This window comes from Plectrocnemia conspersa, unplaced genomic scaffold (genome assembly GCF_051122295.1).
Source record: "Plectrocnemia conspersa isolate PC_06_02 unplaced genomic scaffold, ASM5112229v1 ptg000002l, whole genome shotgun sequence".
In the NCBI taxonomy this organism is placed as follows: domain Eukaryota; kingdom Metazoa; phylum Arthropoda; class Insecta; order Trichoptera; family Polycentropodidae; genus Plectrocnemia; species Plectrocnemia conspersa.
Genome location: NW_028277166.1, coordinates 30,858,859 through 30,878,158, shown reverse-complemented (window position 1 = coordinate 30,878,158; position 19,300 = coordinate 30,858,859).

Here is a 19,300-nt window from a genome sequence, read left to right as displayed (position 1 = left end):
GCCTAAAGTTCATCTAAGTAAAATATAAAAAATATATATTTTTGCTTGAAAACAAGCGATGTATCAGTTCGATCGTACCCCCATACTAGCCATTTTGAGACTTTCGGAAGAGTTAACGCTCTTAACTGTTTGGTTTCGAAGATAAAAATTTAAATTTTGAGTATCGCATAGAACTAACGTGCAGCCCCTATACGTTATGTTTAAAAAAAATATATAAAATTTTTTTTCAAAATGGCGGCTAATGTAAAAATTCAAAGTGTCATAACTTTGCTAAATGAAATCCTACTAAAAAATGTTTAATGCAAAAAGTGTTTGGAATTTTAATTTGCATATAAAAGCAATTTTTAATTAATTTTTTTTTAATAAAAACCGAGTCTTACCATATATTGACCGAGACCTCGAACGAGCTTTTATGCGACTCTGCATATAGTTAACGCTCGTATGAGGCTTCTATTCAAGAAATCGACTTGAATTTTTTATACAAAATAGAGCTTTCGACTATACTTACGATACTATAAAAAAAAATTAAAAATTAAAAAATAAAAGTATTTTTTTTTCAAAACACGTTTAGTGTGATGAGTCGATCGACCCACCATACATACGCTTATAAGATTTTCAATATAGTTTAGGTCAGTGTGAGCTTATTTATACATATTTGAATTTCAATTTTTGTGACAGTATTGAATTCCTAAGCATCCTGTGTATGTTTGTTAGCAAAATCCATTTTGTCAATTTTTTGCAAAATGACGACAAGTATTAAAATTCAATCACTTATAACTCAGTAGTGTTGAATTTTGGCAAAAAGGTCTCTATACATGAAATGTTGAGAAGCCTAAAGTTCATCTAAGTAAAATATAAAAAATATATATTTTTGCTTGAAAACAAGCGATGTATCAGTTCGATCGTACCCCCATACTAGCCATTTTGAGACTTTCGGAAGAGTTAACGCTCCTAACTGTTTGGTTTCGAAGATAAAAATTTAAATTTTGAGTATCGCATAGAACTAACGTGCAGCCCCTATACGTTATGTTTAAAAAAAATATATAAAATTTTTTTTCAAAATGGCGGCTAATGTAAAAATTCAAAGTGTCATAACTTTGCTAAATGAAATCCTACTAAAAAATGTTTAATGCAAAAAGTGTTTGGAATTTTAATTTGCATATAAAAGCAATTTTTAATTACTTTTTTTTTAATAAAAACCGAGTCTTACCATATATTGACCGAGACCTCGAACGAGCTTTTATGCGACTCTGCATATAGTTAACGCTCGTATGAGGCTTCTATTCAAGAAATCGACTTGAATTTTTTATACAAAATAGAGCTTTCGACTATACTTACGATACTATAAAAAAAAATTAAAAATTAAAAAATAAAAGTATTTTTTTTTCAAAACACGTTTAGTGTGATGAGTCGATCGACCCACCATACATACGCTCATAAGATTTTCAATATAGTTTAGGTCAGTGTGAGCTTATTTATACATATTTGAATTTCAATTTTTGTGACAGTATAGAATTCTTAAGCATCCTGTGTATGTTTGTTAGCAAAATCCATTTTGTCAATTTTTTGCAAAATGACGACAAGTATTAAAATTCAATCACTTATAACTCAGTAGTGTTGAATTTTGGCAAAAAGGTCTCTATACATGAAATGTTGAGAAGCCTAAAGTTCATCTAAGTAAAATATAAAAAATATATATTTTTGCTTGAAAACAAGCGATGTATCAGTTCGATCGTACCCCCATACTAGCCATTTTGAGACTTTCGGAAGAGTTAACGCTCTTAACTGTTTGGTTTCGAAGATAAAAATTTAAATTTTGAGTATCGCATAGAACTAACGTGCAGCCCCTATACGTTATGTAAAAAAAAAATATATAAAATTTTTTTTCAAAATGGCGGCTAATGTAAAAATTCAAAGTGTTATAACTTTGCTAAATGAAATCCTACTAAAAAATCTTTAATGCAAAAAGTGTTTGGAATTTTAATTTGCATATAAAAGCAATTTTTAATTATTTTTTTTTTAATAAAAACCGAGTCTTACCATATATTGACCGAGACCTCGAACGAGCTTTTATGCGACTCTGCATATAGTTAACGCTCGTATGAGGCTTCTATTCAAGAAATCGACTTGAATTTTTTATACAAAATAGAGCTTTCGACTATACTTACGATACTATAAAAAAAAATTAAAAATTAAAAAATAAAAGTATTTTTTTTTCAAAACACGTTTAGTGTGATGAGTCGATCGACCCACCATACATACGCTTATAAGATTTTCAATATAGTTTAGGTCAGTGTGAGCTTATTTATACATATTTGAATTTCAATTTTTGTGACAGTATAGAATTCCTAAGCATCCTGTGTATGTTTGTTAGCAAAATCCATTTTGTCAATTTTTTGCAAAATGACGACAAGTATTAAAATTCAATCACTTATAACTCAGTAGTGTTGAATTTTGGCAAAAAGGTCTCTATACATGAAATGTTGAGAAGCCTAAAGTTCATCTAAGTAAAATATAAAAAATATATATTTTTGCTTGAAAACAAGCGATGTATCAGTTCGATCGTACCCCCATACTAGCCATTTTGAGACTTTCGGAAGAGTTAACGCTCTTAACTGTTTGGTTTCGAAGATAAAAATTTAAATTTTGAGTATCGCATAGAACTAACGTGCAGCCCCTATACGTTATGTTTAAAAAAAATATATAAAATTTTTTTTCAAAATGGCGGCTAATGTAAAAATTCAAAGTGTCATAACTTTGCTAAATGAAATCCTACTAAAAAATGTTTAATGCAAAAAGTGTTTGGAATTTTAATTTGCATATAAAAGCAATTTTTAATTATTTTTTTTTTAATAAAAACCGAGTCTTACCATATATTGACCGAGACCTCGAACGAGCTTTTATGCGACTCTGCATATAGTTAACGTTAGTATGAGGCTTCTATTCAAGAAATCGACTTGAATTTTTTATACAAAATAGAGCTTTCGACTATACTTACGATACTATAAAAAAAAATTAAAAATTAAAAAATAAAAGTATTTTTTTTTCAAAACACGTTTAGTGTGATGAGTCAATCGACCCACCATACATACGCTTATAAGATTTTCAATATAGTTTAGGTCAGTGTGAGCTTATTTATACATATTTGAATTTCAATTTTTGTGACAGTATAGAATTCCTAAGCATCCTGTGTATGTTTGTTAGCAAAATCCATTTTGTCAATTTTTTGCAAAATGACGACAAGTATTAAAATTCAATCACTTATAACTCAGTAGTGTTGAATTTTGGCAAAAAGGTCTCTATACATGAAATGTTGAGAAGCCTAAAGTTCATCTAAGTAAAATATAAAAAATATATATTTTTGCTTGAAAACAAGCGATGTATCAGTTCGATCGTACCCCCATACTAGCCATTTTGAGACTTTCGGAAGAGTTAACGCTCTTAACTGTTTGGTTTCGAAGATAAAAATTTAAATTTTGAGTATCGCATAGAACTAACGTGCAGCCCCTATACGTTATGTTTAAAAAAAATATATAAAATTTTTTTTCAAAATGACGGCTAATGTAAAAATTCAAAGTGTCATAACTTTGCTAAATGAAATCCTACTAAAAATGTTTAATGCAAAAAGTGTTTGGAATTTTAATTTGCATATAAAAGCAATTTTTAATTATTTTTTTTTTAATAAAAACCGAGTCTTACCATATATTGACCGAGACCTCGAACGAGCTTTTATGCGACTCTGCATATAGTTAACGCTCGTATGAGGCTTCTATTCAAGAAATCGACTTGAATTTTTTATACAAAATAGAGCTTTCGACTATACTTACGATACTATAAAAAAAAATTAAAAATTAAAAAATAAAAGTATTTTTTTTTCAAAACACGTTTAGTGTGATGAGTCGATCGACCCACCATACATACGCTCATAAGATTTTCAATATAGTTTAGGTCAGTGTGAGCTTATTTATACATATTTGAATTTCAATTTTTGTGACAGTATAGAATTCTTAAGCATCCTGTGTATGTTTGTTAGCAAAATCCATTTTGTCAATTTTTTGCAAAATGACGACAAGTATTAAAATTCAATCACTTATAACTCAGTAGTGTTGAATTTTGGCAAAAAGGTCTCTATACATGAAATGTTGAGAAGCCTAAAGTTCATCTAAGTAAAATATAAAAAATATATATTTTCGCTTGAAAACAAGCGATGTATCAGTTCGATCGTACCCCCATACTAGCCATTTTGAGACTTTCGGAAGAGTTAACGCTCTTAACTGTTTGGTTTTTAAGATAAAAATTTAAATTTTGAGTATCGCATAGAACTAACGTGCAGCCCCTATACGTTATGTAAAAAAAAATATATAAATTTTTTTTTCAAAATGGCGGCTAATGTAAAAATTCAAAGTGTCATAACTTTGCTAAATGAAATCCTACTAAAAAATGTTTAATGCAAAAAGTGTTTGGAATTTTAATTTGCATATAAAAGCAATTTTTAATTATTTTTTTTTTAATAAAAACCGAGTCTTACCATATATTGACCGAGACCTCGAACGAGCTTTTATGCGACTCTGCATATAGTTAACGCTCGTATGAGGCTTCTATTCAAGAAATCGACTTGAATTTTTTATACAAAATAGAGCTTTCGACTATACTTACGATACTATAAAAAAAAATTAAAAATTAAAAAATAAAAGTATTTTTTTTTCAAAACACGTTTAGTGTGATGAGTCGATCGACCCACCATACATACGCTCATAAGATTTTCAATATAGTTTAGGTCAGTGTGAGCTTATTTATACATATTTGAATTTCAATTTTTGTGACAGTATAGAATTCTTAAGCATCCTGTGTATGTTTGTTAGCAAAATCCATTTTGTCAATTTTTTGCAAAATGACGACAAGTATTAAAATTCAATCACTTATAACTCAGTAGTGTTGAATTTTGGCAAAAAGGTCTCTATACATGAAATGTTGAGAAGCCTAAAGTTCATCTAAGTAAAATATAAAAAATATATATTTTCGCTTGAAAACAAGCGATGTATCAGTTCGATCGTACCCCCATACTAGCCATTTTGAGACTTTCGGAAGAGTTAACGCTCTTAACTGTTTGGTTTTTAAGATAAAAATTTAAATTTTGAGTATCGCATAGAACTAACGTGCAGCCCCTATACGTTATGTAAAAAAAAATATATAAAATTTTTTTTCAAAATGGCGGCTAATGTAAAAATTCAAAGTGTCATAACTTTGCTAAATGAAATCCTACTAAAAAATGTTTAATGCAAAAAGTGTTTGGAATTTTAATTTGCATATAAAAGCAATTTTTAATTATTTTTTTTTTAATAAAAACCGAGTCTTACCATATATTGACCGAGACCTCGAACGAGCTTTTATGCGACTCTGCATATAGTTAACGCTCGTATGAGGCTTCTATTCAAGAAATCGACTTGAATTTTTTATACAAAATAGAGCTTTCGACTATACTTACGATACTATAAAAAAAAATTAAAAATTAAAAAATAAAAGTATTTTTTTTTCAAAACACGTTTAGTGTGATGAGTCGATCGACCCACCATACATACGCTCATAAGATTTTCAATATAGTTTAGGTCAGTGTGAGCTTATTTATACATATTTGAATTTCAATTTTTGTGACAGTATAGAATTCTTAAGCATCCTGTGTATGTTTGTTAGCAAAATCCATTTTGTCAATTTTTTGCAAAATGACGACAAGTATTAAAATTCAATCACTTATAACTCAGTAGTGTTGAATTTTGGCAAAAAGGTCTCTATACATGAAATGTTGAGAAGCCTAAAGTTCATCTAAGTAAAATATAAAAAATATATATTTTTGCTTGAAAACAAGCGATGTATCAGTTCGATCGTACCCCCATACTAGCCATTTTGAGACTTTCGGAAGAGTTAACGCTCTTAACTGTTTGGTTTCGAAGATAAAAATTTAAATTTTGAGTATCGCATAGAACTAACGTGCAGCCCCTATACGTTATGTTTAAAAAAAATATATAAAATTTTTTTTCAAAATGGCGGCTAATGTAAAAATTCAAAGTATCATAACTTTGCTTAATGAAATCCTACTAAAAAATGTTTAATGCAAAAAGTGTTTGGAATTTTAATTTGCATATAAAAGCAATTTTTAATTATTTTTTTTTTAATAAAAACCGAGTCTTACCATATATTGACCGAGACCTCGAACGAGCTTTTATGCGACTCTGCATATAGTTAACGCTCGTATGAGGCTTCTATTCAAGAAATCGACTTGAATTTTTTATACAAAATAGAGCTTTCGACTATACTTACGATACTATAAAAAAAAATTAAAAATTAAAAAATAAAAGTATTTTTTTTTCAAAACACGTTTAGTGTGATGAGTCGATCGACCCACCATACATACGCTCATAAGATTTTCAATATAGTTTAGGTCAGTGTGAGCTTATTTATACATATTTGAATTTCAATTTTTGTGACAGTATAGAATTCTTAAGCATCCTGTGTATGTTTGTTAGCAAAATCCATTTTGTAAATTTTTTGCAAAATGACGACAAGTATTAAAATTCAATCACTTATAACTCAGTAGTGTTGAATTTTGGCAAAAAAGTCTCTATACATGAAATGTTGAGAAGCCTAAAGTTCATCTAAGTAAAATATAAAAAATATATATTTTTGCTTGAAAACAAGCGATGTATCAGTTCGATCGTACCCCCATACTAGCCATTTTGAGACTTTCGGAAGAGTTAACGCTCTTAACTGTTTGGTTTCGAAGATAAAAATTTAAATTTTGAGTATCGCATAGAACTAACGTGCAGCCCCTATACGTTATGTAAAAAAAAAATATATAAAATTTTTTTTCAAAATGGCGGCTAATGTAAAAATTCAAAGTGTCATAACTTTGCTAAATGAAATCCTACTAAAAAATGTTTAATGCAAAAAGTGTTTGGAATTTTAATTTGCATATAAAAGCAATTTTTAATTATTTTTTTTTAAATAAAAACCGAGTCTTACCATATATTGACCGAGACCTCGAACGAGCTTTTATGCGACTCTGCATATAGTTAACGCTCGTATGAGGCTTCTATTCAAGAAATCGACTTGAATTTTTTATACAAAATAGAGCTTTCGACTATACTTACGATACTATAAAAAAAAATTAAAAATTAAAAAATAAAAGTATTTTTTTTTCAAAACACGTTTAGTGTGATGAGTCGATCGACCCACCATACATACGCTTATAAGATTTTCAATATAGTTTAGGTCAGTGTGAGCTTATTTATACATATTTGAATTTTAATTTTTGTGACAGTATAGAATTCCTAAGCATCCTGTGTATGTTTGTTAGCAAAATCCATTTTGTCAATTTTTTGCAAAATGACGACAAGTATTAAAATTCAATCACTTATAACTCAGTAGTGTTGAATTTTGGCAAAAAGGTCTCTATACATGAAATGTTGAGAAGCCTAAAGTTCATCTAAGTAAAATATAAAAAATATATATTTTTGCTTGAAAACAAGCGATGTATCAGTTCGATCGTACCCCCATACTAGCCATTTTGAGACTTTCGGAAGAGTTAACGCTCTTAACTGTTTGGTTTCGAAGATAAAAATTTAAATTTTGAGTATCGCATAGAACTAACGTGCAGCCCCTATACGTTATGTAAAAAAAAAATATATAAAATTTTTTTTCAAAATGGCGGCTAATGTAAAAATTCAAAGTGTCATAACTTTGCTAAATGAAATCCTACTAAAAAATGTTTAATGCAAAAAGTGTTTGGAATTTTAATTTGCATATAAAAGCAATTTTTAATTACTTTTTTTTTAATAAAAACCGAGTCTTACCATATATTGACCGAGACCTCGAACGAGCTTTTATGCGACTCTGCATATAGTTAACGCTCGTATGAGGCTTCTATTCAAGAAATCGACTTGAATTTTTTATACAAAATAGAGCTTTCGACTATACTTACGATACTATAAAAAAAAATTAAAAATTAAAAAATAAAAGTATTTTTTTTTCAAAACACGTTTAGTGTGATGAGTCGATCGACCCACCATACATACGCTCATAAGATTTTCAATATAGTTTAGGTCAGTGTGAGCTTATTTATACATATTTGAATTTCAATTTTTGTGACAGTATAGAATTCTTAAGCATCCTGTGTATGTTTGTTAGCAAAATCCATTTTGTCAATTTTTTGCAAAATGACGACAAGTATTAAAATTCAATCACTTATAACTCAGTAGTGTTAAATTTTGGCAAAAAGGTCTCTATACATGAAATGTTGAGAAGCCTAAAGTTCATCTAAGTAAAATATAAAAAATATATATTTTGCTTGAAAACAAGCGATGTATCAGTTCGATCGTACCCCCATACTAGCCATTTTGAGACTTTCGGAAGAGTTAACGCTCTTAACTGTTTGGTTTCGAAGATAAAAATTTAAATTTTAAGTATCGCATAGAACTAACGTGCAGCCCCTATACGTTATGTAAAAAAAAAATATATAAAATTTTTTTTCAAAATGGCGGCTAATGTAAAAATTCAAAGTGTCATAACTTTGCTTAATGAAATCCTACTAAAAAATCTTTAATGCAAAAAGTGTTTGGAATTTTAATTTGCATATAAAAGCAATTTTTAATTATTTTTTTTTTAATAAAAACCGAGTCTTACCATATATTGACCGAGACCTCGAACGAGCTTTTATGCGACTCTGCATATAGTTAACGCTCGTATGAGGCTTCTATTCAAGAAATCGACTTGAATTTTTTATACAAAATAGAGCTTTCGACTATACTTACGATACTATAAAAAAAAATTAAAAATTAAAAAATAAAAGTATTTTTTTTTCAAAACACGTTTAGTGTGATGAGTCGATCGACCCACCATACATACGCTCATAAGATTTTCAATATAGTTTAGGTCAGTGTGAGCTTATTTATACATATTTGAATTTCAATTTTTGTGACAGTATAGAATTCTTAAGCATCCTGTGTATGTTTGTTAGCAAAATCCATTTTGTAAATTTTTTGCAAAATGACGACAAGTATTAAAATTCAATCACTTATAACTCAGTAGTGTTGAATTTTGGCAAAAAAGTCTCTATACATGAAATGTTGAGAAGCCTAAAGTTCATCTAAGTAAAATATAAAAAATATATATTTTTGCTTGAAAACAAGCGATGTATCAGTTCGATCGTACCCCCATACTAGCCATTTTGAGACTTTCGGAAGAGTTAACGCTCTTAACTGTTTGGTTTCGAAGATAAAAATTTAAATTTTGAGTATCGCATAGAACTAACGTGCAGCCCCTATACGTTATGTAAAAAAAAAATATATAAAATTTTTTTTCAAAATGGCGGCTAATGTAAAAATTCAAAGTGTCATAACTTTGCTAAATGAAATCCTACTAAAAAATCTTTAATGCAAAAAGTGTTTGGAATTTTAATTTGCATATAAAAGCAATTTTTAATTATTTTTTTTTAAATAAAAACCGAGTCTTACCATATATTGACCGAGACCTCGAACGAGCTTTTATGCGACTCTGCATATAGTTAACGCTCGTATGAGGCTTCTATTCAAGAAATCGACTTGAATTTTTTATACAAAATAGAGCTTTCGACTATACTTACGATACTATAAAAAAAAATTAAAAATTAAAAAATAAAAGTATTTTTTTTTCAAAACACGTTTAGTGTGATGAGTCGATCGACCCACCATACATACGCTTATAAGATTTTCAATATAGTTTAGGTCAGTGTGAGCTTATTTATACATATTTGAATTTCAATTTTTGTGACAGTATAGAATTCCTAAGCATCCTGTGTATGTTTGTTAGCAAAATCCATTTTGTCAATTTTTTGCAAAATGACGACAAGTATTAAAATTCAATCACTTATAACTCAGTAGTGTTGAATTTTGGCAAAAAGGTCTCTATACATGAAATGTTGAGAAGCCTAAAGTTCATCTAAGTAAAATATAAAAAATATATATTTTTGCTTGAAAACAAGCGATGTATCAGTTCGATCGTACCCCCATACTAGCCATTTTGAGACTTTCGGAAGAGTTAACGCTCTTAACTGTTTGGTTTCGAAGATAAAAATTTAAATTTTGAGTATCGCATAGAACTAACGTGCAGCCCCTATACGTTATGTTTAAAAAAAATATATAAAATTTTTTTTCAAAATGGCGGCTAATGTAAAAATTCAAAGTGTCATAACTTTGCTAAATGAAATCCTACTAAAAAATGTTTAATGCAAAAAGTGTTTGGAATTTTAATTTGCATATAAAAGCAATTTTTAATTACTTTTTTTTTAATAAAAACCGAGTCTTACCATATATTGACCGAGACCTCGAACGAGCTTTTATGCGACTCTGCATATAGTTAACGCTCGTATGAGGCTTCTATTCAAGAAATCGACTTGAATTTTTTATACAAAATAGAGCTTTCGACTATACTTACGATACTATAAAAAAAAATTAAAAATTAAAAAATAAAAGTATTTTTTTTTCAAAACACGTTTAGTGTGATGAGTCGATCGACCCACCATACATACGCTCATAAGATTTTCAATATAGTTTAGGTCAGTGTGAGCTTATTTATACATATTTGAATTTCAATTTTTGTGACAGTATAGAATTCTTAAGCATCCTGTGTATGTTTGTTAGCAAAATCCATTTTGTCAATTTTTTGCAAAATGACGACAAGTATTAAAATTCAATCACTTATAACTCAGTAGTGTTGAATTTTGGCAAAAAGGTCTCTATACATGAAATGTTGAGAAGCCTAAAGTTCATCTAAGTAAAATATAAAAAATATATATTTTGCTTGAAAACAAGCGATGTATCAGTTCGATCGTACCCCCATACTAGCCATTTTGAGACTTTCGGAAGAGTTAACGCTCTTAACTGTTTGGTTTCGAAGATAAAAATTTAAATTTTAAGTATCGCATAGAACTAACGTGCAGCCCCTATACGTTATGTAAAAAAAAAATATATAAAATTTTTTTTCAAAATGGCGGCTAATGTAAAAATTCAAAGTGTCATAACTTTGCTTAATGAAATCCTACTAAAAAATCTTTAATGCAAAAAGTGTTTGGAATTTTAATTTGCATATAAAAGCAATTTTTAATTATTTTTTTTTTAATAAAAACCGAGTCTTACCATATATTGACCGAGACCTCGAACGAGCTTTTATGCGACTCTGCATATAGTTAACGCTCGTATGAGGCTTCTATTCAAGAAATCGACTTGAATTTTTTATACAAAATAGAGCTTTCGACTATACTTACGATACTATAAAAAAAAATTAAAAATTAAAAAATAAAAGTATTTTTTTTTCAAAACACGTTTAGTGTGATGAGTCGATCGACCCACCATACATACGCTTATAAGATTTTCAATATAGTTTAGGTCAGTGTGAGCTTATTTATACATATTTGAATTTCAATTTTTGTGACAGTATAGAATTCCTAAGCATCCTGTGTATGTTTGTTAGCAAAATCCATTTTGTCAATTTTTTGCAAAATGACGACAAGTATTAAAATTCAATCACTTATAACTCAGTAGTGTTGAATTTTGGCAAAAAGGTCTCTATACATGAAATGTTGAGAAGCCTAAAGTTCATCTAAGTAAAATATAAAAAATATATATTTTTGCTTGAAAACAAGCGATGTATCAGTTCGATCGTACCCCATTACTAGCCATTTTAAGACTTTCGGAAGAGTTAACGCTCTTAACTGTTTGGTTTCGAAGATAAAAATTTAAATTTTGAGTATCGCATAGAACTAACGTGCAGCCCCTATACGTTATGTTTAAAAAAAATATATAAAATTTTTTTTCAAAATGCCGGCTAATGTAAAAATTCAAAGTGTCATAACTTTGCTAAATGAAATCCTACTAAAAAATGTTTAATAAAAAAAGTGTTTGGAATTTTAATTTGCATATAAAAGCAATTTTTAATTATTTTTTTTTTAATAAAAACCGAGTCTTACCATATATTGACCGAGACCTCGAACGAGCTTTTATGCGACTCTGCATATAGTTAACGCTCGTATGAGGTTTCTATTTAAGAAATCGACTTGAATTTTTTATACAAAATAGAGCTTTCGACTATACTTACGATACTATATAAAAAAATTAAAAATTAAAAAATAAAAGTATTTTTTTTTCAAAACACGTTTAGTGTGATGAGTCGATCGACCCACCATACATACGCTCATAAGATTTTCAATATAGTTTAGGTCAGTGTGAGATTATTTATACATATTTGAATTTCAATTTTTGTGACAGTATAGAATTCTTAAGCATCCTGTGTATGTTTGTTAGCAAAATCCATTTTGTCAATTTTTTGCAAAATGACGACAAGTATTAAAATTCAATCACTTATAACTCAGTAGTGTTTAATTTTGGCAAAAAGGTCTCTATACATAAAATGTTGAGAAGCCTAAAGTTCATCTAAGTAAAATATAAAAAATATATATTTTTGCTTGAAAACAAGCGATGTATCAGTTCGATCGTACCCCCATACTAGCCATTTTGAGACTTTCGGAAGAGTTAACGCTCTTAACTGTTTGGTTTCGAAGATAAAAATTTAAATTTTGAGTATCGCATAGAACTAACGTGCAGCCCCTATACGTTATGTTTAAAAAAAATATATAAAATTTTTTTTCAAAATGGCGGCTAATGTAAAAATTCAAAGTGTCATAACTTTGCTAAATGAAATCCTACTAAAAAATGTTTAATGCAAAAAGTGTTTGGAATTTTAATTTGCATATAAAAGCAATTTTTAATTATTTTTTTTTTAATAAAAACCGAGTCTTACCATATATTGACCGAGACCTCGAACGAGCTTTTATGCGACTCTGCATATAGTTAACGCTCGTATGAGGCTTCTATTCAAGAAATCGACTTGAATTTTTTATACAAAATAGAGCTTTCGACTATACTTACGATACTATAAAAAATAATTAAAAAATAAAAGTATTTTTTTTTCAAAACACGTTTAGTGTGATGAGTCGATCGACCCACCATACATACGCTCATAAGATTTTCAATATAGTTTAGGTCAGTGTGAGCTTATTTATACATATTTGAATTTCAATTTTTGTGACAGTATAGAATTCTTAAGCATCCTGTGTATGTTTGTTAGCAAAATCCATTTTGTCAATTTTTTGCAAAATGACGACAAGTATTAAAATTCAATCACTTATAACTCAGTAGTGTTGAATTTTGGCAAAAAGGTCTCTATACATGAAATGTTGAGAAGCCTAAAGTTCATCTAAGTAAAATATAAAAAATATATATTTTTGCTTGAAAACAAGCGATGTATCAGTTCGATCGTACCCCCATACTAGCCATTTTGAGACTTTCGGAAGAGTTAACGCTCCTAACTGTTTGGTTTCGAAGATAAAAATTTAAATTTTGAGTATCGCATAGAACTAACGTGCAGCCCCTATACGTTATGTTTAAAAAAAATATATAAAATTTTTTTTCAAAATGGCGGCTAATGTAAAAATTCAAAGTGTCATAACTTTGCTAAATGAAATCCTACTAAAAAATGTTTAATGCAAAAAGTGTTTGGAATTTTAATTTGCATATAAAAGCAATTTTTAATTACTTTTTTTTTAATAAAAACCGAGTCTTACCATATATTGACCGAGACCTCGAACGAGCTTTTATGCGACTCTGCATATAGTTAACGCTCGTATGAGGCTTCTATTCAAGAAATCGACTTGAATTTTTTATACAAAATAGAGCTTTCGACTATACTTACGATACTATAAAAAAAAATTAAAAATTAAAAAATAAAAGTATTTTTTTTTCAAAACACGTTTAGTGTGATGAGTCGATCGACCCACCATACATACGCTCATAAGATTTTCAATATAGTTTAGGTCAGTGTGAGCTTATTTATACATATTTGAATTTCAATTTTTGTGACAGTATAGAATTCTTAAGCATCCTGTGTATGTTTGTTAGCAAAATCCATTTTGTCAATTTTTTGCAAAATGACGACAAGTATTAAAATTCAATCACTTATAACTCAGTAGTGTTGAATTTTGGCAAAAAGGTCTCTATACATGAAATGTTGAGAAGCCTAAAGTTCATCTAAGTAAAATATAAAAAATATATATTTTTGCTTGAAAACAAGCGATGTATCAGTTCGATCGTACCCCCATACTAGCCATTTTGAGACTTTCGGAAGAGTTAACGCTCTTAACTGTTTGGTTTCGAAGATAAAAATTTAAATTTTGAGTATCGCATAGAACTAACGTGCAGCCCCTATACGTTATGTAAAAAAAAAATATATAAAATTTTTTTTCAAAATGGCGGCTAATGTAAAAATTCAAAGTGTCATAACTTTGCTTAATGAAATCCTACTAAAAAATCTTTAATGCAAAAAGTGTTTGGAATTTTAATTTGCATATAAAAGCAATTTTTAATTATTTTTTTTTTAATAAAAACCGAGTCTTACCATATATTGACCGAGACCTCGAACGAGCTTTTATGCGACTCTGCATATAGTTAACGCTCGTATGAGGCTTCTATTCAAGAAATCGACTTGAATTTTTTATACAAAATAGAGCTTTCGACTATACTTACGATACTATAAAAAAAAATTAAAAATTAAAAAATAAAAGTATTTTTTTTTCAAAACACGTTTAGTGTGATGAGTCGATCGACCCACCATACATACGCTTATAAGATTTTCAATATAGTTTAGGTCAGTGTGAGCTTATTTATACATATTTGAATTTCAATTTTTGTGACAGTATAGAATTCCTAAGCATCCTGTGTATGTTTGTTAGCAAAATCCATTTTGTCAATTTTTTGCAAAATGACGACAAGTATTAAAATTCAATCACTTATAACTCAGTAGTGTTGAATTTTGGCAAAAAGGTCTCTATACATGAAATGTTGAGAAGCCTAAAGTTCATCTAAGTAAAATATAAAAAATATATATTTTTGCTTGAAAACAAGCGATGTATCAGTTCGATCGTACCCCCATACTAGCCATTTTAAGACTTTCGGAAGAGTTAACGCTCTTAACTGTTTGGTTTCGAAGATAAAAATTTAAATTTTGAGTATCGCATAGAACTAACGTGCAGCCCCTATACGTTATGTTTAAAAAAAATATATAAAATTTTTTTTCAAAATGGCGGCTAATGTAAAAATTCAAAGTGTCATAACTTTGCTAAATGAAATCCTACTAAAAAATGTTTAATAAAAAAAGTGTTTGGAATTTTAATTTGCATATAAAAGCAATTTTTAATTATTTTTTTTTTAATAAAAACCGAGTCTTACCATATATTGACCGAGACCTCGAACGAGCTTTTATGCGACTCTGCATATAGTTAACGCTCGTATGAGGTTTCTATTTAAGAAATCGACTTGAATTTTTTATACAAAATAGAGCTTTCGACTATACTTACGATAATATATAAAAAAATTAAAAATTAAAAAATAAAAGTATTTTTTTTTCAAAACACGTTTAGTGTGATGAGTCGATCGACCCACCATACATACGCTCATAAGATTTTCAATATAGTTTAGGTCAGTGTGAGATTATTTATACATATTTAAATTTCAATTTTTGTGACAGTATAGAATTCTTAAGCATCCTGTGTATGTTTGTTAGCAAAATCCATTTTGTCAATTTTTTGCAAAATGACGACAAGTATTAAAATTCAATCACTTATAACTCAGTAGTGTTGAATTTTGGCAAAAAGGTCTCTATACATGAAATGTTGAGAAGCCTAAAGTTCATCTAAGTAAAATATAAAAAATATATATTTTTGCTTGAAAACAAGCGATGTATCAGTTCGATCGTACCCCCATACTAGCCATTTTGAGACTTTCGGAAGAGTTAACGCTCTTAACTGTTTGGTTTCGAAGATAAAAATTTAAATTTTGAGTATCGCATAGAACTAACGTGCAGCCCCTATACGTTATGTTTAAAAAAAATATATAAAATTTTTTTTCAAAATGGCGGCTAATGTAAAAATTCAAAGTGTCATAACTTTGCTAAATGAAATCCTACTAAAAAATGTTTAATGCAAAAAGTGTTTGGAATTTTAATTTGCATATAAAAGCAATTTTTAATTATTTTTTTTTTAATAAAAACCGAGTCTTACCATATATTGACCGAGACCTCGAACGAGCTTTTATGCGACTCTGCATATAGTTAACGCTCGTATGAGGCTTCTATTCAAGAAATCGACTTGAATTTTTTATACAAAATAGAGCTTTCGACTATACTTACGATACTATAAAAAATAATTAAAAAATAAAAGTATTTTTTTTTCAAAACACGTTTAGTGTGATGAGTCGATCGACCCACCATACATACGCTCATAAGATTTTCAATATAGTTTAGGTCAGTGTGAGCTTATTTATACATATTTGAATTTCAATTTTTGTGACAGTATAGAATTCTTAAGCATCCTGTGTATGTTTGTTAGCAAAATCCATTTTGTCAATTTTTTGCAAAATGACGACAAGTATTAAAATTCAATCACTTATAACTCAGTAGTGTTGAATTTTGGCAAAAAGGTCTCTATACATGAAATGTTGAGAAGCCTAAAGTTCATCTAAGTAAAATATAAAAAATATATATTTTTGCTTGAAAACAAGCGATGTATCAGTTCGATCGTACCCCCATACTAGCCATTTTGAGACTTTCGGAAGTGTTAACGCTCCTAACTGTTTGGTTTCGAAGATAAAAATTTAAATTTTGAGTATCGCATAGAACTAACGTGCAGCCCCTATACGTTATGTTTAAAAAAAATATATAAAATTTTTTTTCAAAATGGCGGCTAATGTAAAAATTCAAAGTGTCATAACTTTGCTAAATGAAATCCTACTAAAAAATGTTTAATGCAAAAAGTGTTTGGAATTTTAATTTGCATATAAAAGCAATTTTTAATTACTTTTTTTTTAATAAAAACCGAGTCTTACCATATATTGACCGAGACCTCGAACGAGCTTTTATGCGACTCTGCATATAGTTAACGCTCGTATGAGGCTTCTATTCAAGAAATCGACTTGAATTTTTTATACAAAATAGAGCTTTCGACTATACTTACGATACTATATAAAAAAATTAAAAATTAAAAAATAAAAGTATTTTTTTTTCAAAACACGTTTAGTGTGATGAGTCGATCGACCCACCATACATACGCTCATAAGATTTTCAATATAGTTTAGGTCAGTGTGAGCTTATTTATACATATTTGAATTTCAATTTTTGTGACAGTATAGAATTCTTAAGCATCCTGTGTATGTTTGTTAGCAAAATCCATTTTGTCAATTTTTTGCAAAATGACGACAAGTATTAAAATTCAATCACTTATAACTCAGTAGTGTTGAATTTTGGCAAAAAGGTCTCTATACATGAAATGTTGAGAAGCCTAAAGTTCATCTAAGTAAAATATAAAAAATATATATTTTGCTTGAAAACAAGCGATGTATCAGTTCGATCGTACCCCCATACTAGCCATTTTGAGACTTTCGGAAGAGTTAACGCTCTTAACTGTTTGGTTTCGAAGATAAAAATTTAAATTTTAAGTATCGCATAGAACTAACGTGCAGCCCCTATACGTTATGTAAAAAAAAAATATATAAAATTTTTTTTCAAAATGGCGGCTAATGTAAAAATTCAAAGTGTCATAACTTTGCTTAATGAAATCCTACTAAAAAATCTTTAATGCAAAAAGTGTTTGGAATTTTAATTTGCATATAAAAGCAATTTTTAATTATTTTTTTTTTAATAAAAACCGAGTCTTACCATATATTGACCGAGACCTCGAACGAGCTTTTATGCGACTCTGCATATAGTTAACGCTCGTATGAGGCTTCTATTCAAGAAATCGACTTGAATTTTTTATACAAAATAGAGCTTTCGACTATACTTACGATACTATAAAAAAAAATTAAAAATTAAAAAATAAAAGTATTTTTTTTTCAAAACACGTTTAGTGTGATGAGTCGATCGACCCACCATACATACGCTTATAAGATTTTCAATATAGTTTAGGTCAGTGTGAGCTTATTTATACATATTTGAATTTCAATTTTTGTGACAGTATAGAATTCCTAAGCATCCTGTGTATGTTTGTTAGCAAAATCCATTTTGTCAATTTTTTGCAAAATGACGACAAGTATTAAAATTCAATCACTTATAACTCAGTAGTGTTGAATTTTGGCAAAAAGGTCTCTATACATGAAATGTTGAGAAGCCTAAAGTTCATCTAAGTAAAATATAAAAAATATATATTTTTGCTTGAAAACAAGCGATGTATCAGTTCGATCGTACCCCCATACTAGCCATTTTGAGACTTTCGGAAGAGTTAACGCTCTTAACTGTTTGGTTTCGAAGATAAAAATTTAAATTTTGAGTATCGCATAGAACTAACGTGCAGCCCCTATACGTTATGTTTAAAAAAAATATATAAAATTTTTTTTCAAAATGGCGGCTAATGTAAAAATTCAAAGTGTCATAACTTTGCTAAATGAAATCCTACTAAAAAATGTTTAATGCAAAAAGTGTTTGGAATTTTAATTTGCATATAAAAGCAATTTTTAATTATTTCTTTTTAATAAAAACCGAGTCTTACCATATATTGACCGAGACCTCGAACGAGCTTTTATGCGACTCTGCATATAGTTAACGCTCGTATGAGGCTTCTATTCAAGAAATCGACTTGAATTTTTTATACAAAATAGAGCTTTCGACTATACTTACGATACTATATAAAAAAATTAAAAATTAAAAAATAAATGTATTTTTTTTTCAAAACACGTTTAGTGTGATGAGTCGATCGACCCACCATACATACGCTCATAAGAATTTCAATATAGTTTAGGTCAGTGTGAGCTTATTTATACATATTTGAATTTCAATTTTTGTGACAGTATAGAATTCTTAAGCATCCTGTGTATGTTTGTTAGCAAAATCCATTTTGTCAATTTTTTGCAAAATGACGACAAGTATTAAAATTCAATCACTTATAACTCAGTAGTGTTGAATTTTGGCAAAAAGGTCTCTATACATGAAATGTTGAGAAGCCTAAAGTTCATCTAAGTAAAATATAAAAAATATATATTTTTGCTTGAAAACAAGCGATGTATCAGTTCGATCGTACCCCCATACTAGCCATTTTGAGACTTTCGGAAGAGTTAACGCTCTTAACTGTTTGGTTTCGAAGATAAAAATTTAAATTTTGAGTATCGCATAGAACTAACGTGCAGCCCCTATACGTTATGTTTAAAAAAAATATATAAAATTTTTTTTCAAA